The sequence below is a fragment of the Antrostomus carolinensis genome, unplaced genomic scaffold, assembly GCF_000700745.2.
Source record: "Antrostomus carolinensis isolate BGI_N321 unplaced genomic scaffold, ASM70074v2 scaffold21384, whole genome shotgun sequence".
Classification (NCBI taxonomy): Eukaryota; Metazoa; Chordata; class Aves; order Caprimulgiformes; family Caprimulgidae; genus Antrostomus; species Antrostomus carolinensis.
The window spans coordinates 68,560-72,934 of NW_010308944.1; positions in this window are offsets into that span (position 1 = coordinate 68,560).

Here is a 4,375-nt window from a genome sequence, read left to right on the forward strand (position 1 = left end):
ATTTAAAAAAAAATGCAGTTGGAACTGTCAGGCTACTACTGACCTATTGGTCAGCCTATCTGCACCCAAAGCCAAAATCTGCCAATTCCAGAGTTAAGAAGAAAGCCCATAATGTGTTGGGCCAGTTAGACAGTATTCATCCTTGTAGATAATTTTAGGCTCATCAATTTATGCTGTGACTCAGTCTTATTCATGTCATGGTTAGCCTGGGGAAGGGCTTCTGTGATTGCTGTCAGCTGCCTGTCCTCCCCCTCACACTAACTTCTGACTCTCGGCCAATTTTAGTCACGTCTGACAAAGGGCTGAAGGGCCTTAACACCACAAGTTCCTACAACAGGTCGCCACAGGACATGGCCCAGGGGTTGACTGCAGCTCCTAAAGCCATTTGGTCTGCCAGCAGCTGCGAGGAAGCACAGGCTGTTTGGCTGCAGCAGCTAACTGGGCAATCCGTGTTTGCCTAGCTTTAGGCTGTGGCACGCTCCTCACAGTACATGTCGTCTCTTGTGCGGTTCATGTCAAACTACAGTATCTGAGGGCTTGAGGGAGGCGGGAAGTTGAGAGGAAACATATATGGTGGCTGCAGAAGCCGAAAGGAACAGCACAGTTCAAAGCCCTGTAAAACCAGGTGCCGTGAGTTGTGCTGTTCACTTACCTCCTCTTTGTATTTCTGTGCTTTTCAAAAGTTTCTTGGACATCTTTGTTTCCCCTCTCTCCTTCAGTAACGAGTTGCACAGGTTTGTTAGACCATAATATGTACAACATTAAGTTCTGTGTCATCTTTGATCTGTTACATTTCAAAGTACCCTCTTCAGTTATGTGCAAATCTGGAATTAAATGAACAGCAAGAACGGCTACTTTCTGTGACAGTCACTGAACTTTCTGACAAGCTTATTCCAGCTGCAGGACAGAAGTACAAAAGAGACATTCACAGTCCTTGAAGACTCAGGAGACTTCTGCACTGGAGAGCTTACTTCTGACTCACTCAGCTCCACGTTCCCACTAAAGACAAACAGCTGGAATCACAATACAGCAAAGCACTACTTAATATAGGGCAGGATCAGTACAGGTGCGTGCCATCTCTTCACCTTCCTTTCACTGTGACATTCTTTGTGCACGTCCTACTTAAAATATGAGTTAGTGTCTTCACAAGCAGTGGTTTCATATACAAGGCAATCCCAATCTCCCATGCAGTCTCTCCAGACACAAACTGCATTGGATCTTTGTCATACCCGGAGTAAAAACACGTATTATGGTTGAGCCACTGGGATTACAAATTCTGACTGACCGGGTCTCTGACAAAACCTGCATGTTCTTAAGAAACCTCACTACTTGGACAGCATGGAAACCCAGACGAAGAACGCTTCACTACATGGCAGATCATCCAGTGGCTGCAGCACTACAACCATCTGCTGTTAAAGGACAAGATTTCAGATGGTTTCTTGAACTTTGCCTCTACAAGTTTTCAGCATTTGATAGTGGCAGTAGCTAGACTCTATGCATAGGGGTGTTGAGCAACAAGTGGCAAGCTACTAGGTCTGAATGTAATTGTGACAAATAACTTCTTCCATTTCTCCTTTGAACACAGAACTGACTTTGCTTTCAGCACAGGGTTCTTGCAGCTTGAATTTGCAGAAATTGCCTGCAAGCCCTTCATCCAAATACGGGTTGTTATTGCTGCAGCTTTACACATTGGTTTGCAGGGGGGACTGTAAACTTTTGGAATAGTTTCTCTGATGAAAAGATAATGGAATGAGGAAGTCTTACTGGTTTTGATTTAGGACCAGTCCTCTGAGAATCAAGTCTGTCAAGGACAGGACTGTGCCTTCCCTTGCTGGCTGGTGAAAGCCTTTAGGGATTATCTATTTTGCTAATGCCTCCCAATATACTGGAAGCTTCCAGCAGCCTGAGTACAAGTGATAGCTTGCATATATATGTTCTTGTACACAGATGAATCTTCTGCCCCAAACTATTTACAAAGAACAAAAAGAAATGCCTGGAGTGTGACAAGCGGGAAAGGTGAGAGGGAAAACAGGGATATTAATGCTCTCAGGAACTACATCTGGATTCAGACTTCTTTTTGTTGGACAAATTTGCAGAGAATGTAATTCAACTTTATTAAATCCCCTTACTACAGAATCCTAGAATGGTCTGGGTTGGAAGGGACCTTAAAGACCATCTAGTTCAACCCCCCCTGCTATAAGCAGGGACACCTCCCACTAGACCAGGTTGCTCAAAGCCCCACCCAACCTGGCCTTAAACACTTCCAGGGAGGGGGCATCCACAGCTTCTCTGGGCAGACTCTCAAAGGGCTCAAGCTTGTCATTTCATAAATGTGAGACCTCTGCGGAATATTAAGTTGTTATACTTTCCACCTCTTCTCTGATCCTTGATTCTGCATCTAGTTCTATGCAAATACAGACAATAAAGTTTTGCTGATGCTGCAGAAGTCTTCCTGTGAAGTGAGAACCTGAACAAAACAAGCAGGTTACTTAAGGGCAACCCCGGCTGGACCGATGCAACATAGGTTGAGAACAGGAAAAATTAAAAGAAACTGCCTGAATCTGTAATGTAATTTTCACTCAGATCCTGTTTTCAGCCAGAATGATGATTAGTCATAGAACTGCTCTTTATTCTGCAGAGCCAAACAGCAGCAGTGCCACCTTCCACCTTTTTACTAACCAGATCACTGGGGACATTTTTCTAACCCAACCATCAAAGCTGATTTATTCAGTGTACTTTTCCAGACTGGGCTTTTGCAACACACAAAACCGATTCAGAAGCTGTATTTGATACACGATGCTGGTGTCTGCCTTCTAAGAAGACATCACATTAAAGTTCTGGAACCTATCTGCTTATTTTGGTCCTTTACTTTAAACAAAGAAATTGGGGCCCATTATCTCAGTACTTTTCTTTTTCCATACCTCACCACATCAGCAGCATTTGAGGAAATGGTCCAGAAAACAAAATTAATATTTGAACTCATGAGACATGGAGAAAGTTGTTCTCCTTGGAAAATCCATGACAATTGTATTCTCATCCATCACAGCTTAACTCTCACAATCTTCAAACAACAAGATGCCTTTTCAGGCCCACCTTTCTTGTAGAAGTTTGAAATAATAATGTCATAAATCACTCTAAAAGTACTTTAATCAGTAGCTAATGAGCAGTATGAAATAATAGCTTAGAATTAATATGCCTCCTTTCCTCCTTCAAAAGAAAGCCCTAGAAATGCATTTAATAATACAATATAAAAAGGGATGAGGAGAATTATGAAAATTAAATGCTGCTTTTATCTTTTTTTTTTTTTTTTTTTAAGCTTCTCTGCTATTACAAATGGTTCTTGGAGTAAAATCACTGCATAGGTAGGTGTAGGTCTCTGTTACTATAAAAATGCAGAAGCAGGATGCTGGGTTAAAATCTTTTCTAACATTGGCTCAGAACATCCCCTAGCAAGTCCCTGTGCTCATCACTGCTCCAGTGTCAGACAACATGTTTCTTACTGGAAGGCTGGGAAGCTCAGAGCATCAGTCTGTAAGGTAAACCAAGACTCCTAGATAAAAGCTGTCAGGAAAAAAAAAATAAATAAAAATTGTTATTATTTGCATTGGAGGGAATACAACTAGAACTAGGAGACAGCAAGTAAAAGCTGGCTTTCCTGGAGTTAAATACTGATTTTAACTTGCATCTACATAGGAGCTGTAGCCTGTATTGTCCTTAAATCAGGCAGTGGAGTTAACTTCACTCATCGTGCAAAGCTCACTGAGGTGCAGGCAACTGGAGGTCATTGCTTTCACGCTAGAGGTTTCTTACAGTAACGCTGCTCTGGTGAGGTTTCCATTCTTCAAAATACATTTTTTAAAAAGAGCAAGTTAATTCTGAAGCTGCACCCAGCAAACCTAAGGAAGCCAAGCACTGTCTGTGCTGAAACTATTGCCTATTGCTGCTCCAGAAGGGAAGGGAGGGAACTGCTGTGTGGGAGGAAAGAGCATGGGAAAAATATCCGCTGGATGAATATCTGGAGCTTCCTATTCCCTCTTTGGACCATGCTGGAGCCTCCACCCCTCTAAACACAGGCAGGAATTCTGAGGAGTTTCTTACATCTTTCCCAAACAAGAAAGTGCTTTGAAGATCCTGATGCTCACCCAGTGTTAAACCACTGCCTTTTTTATGGCCCTTCAACAGCTGCCAGGACACCAGGGCTGAATTTCAAAAGTCAACCTCCTTCTCAGCTTCTTCCTTTCCAGTTGCCAGTAGAAATCCCTGTCTCATCCCCCATGTCTTGTCTCAGCTACAGGCTGAATCTTGTAATTCACAGAGGCAATAGCGTGCATGAGACACTAGCTTTTTAACAAAAGCCTTTGAAGAGGGCTGTCTG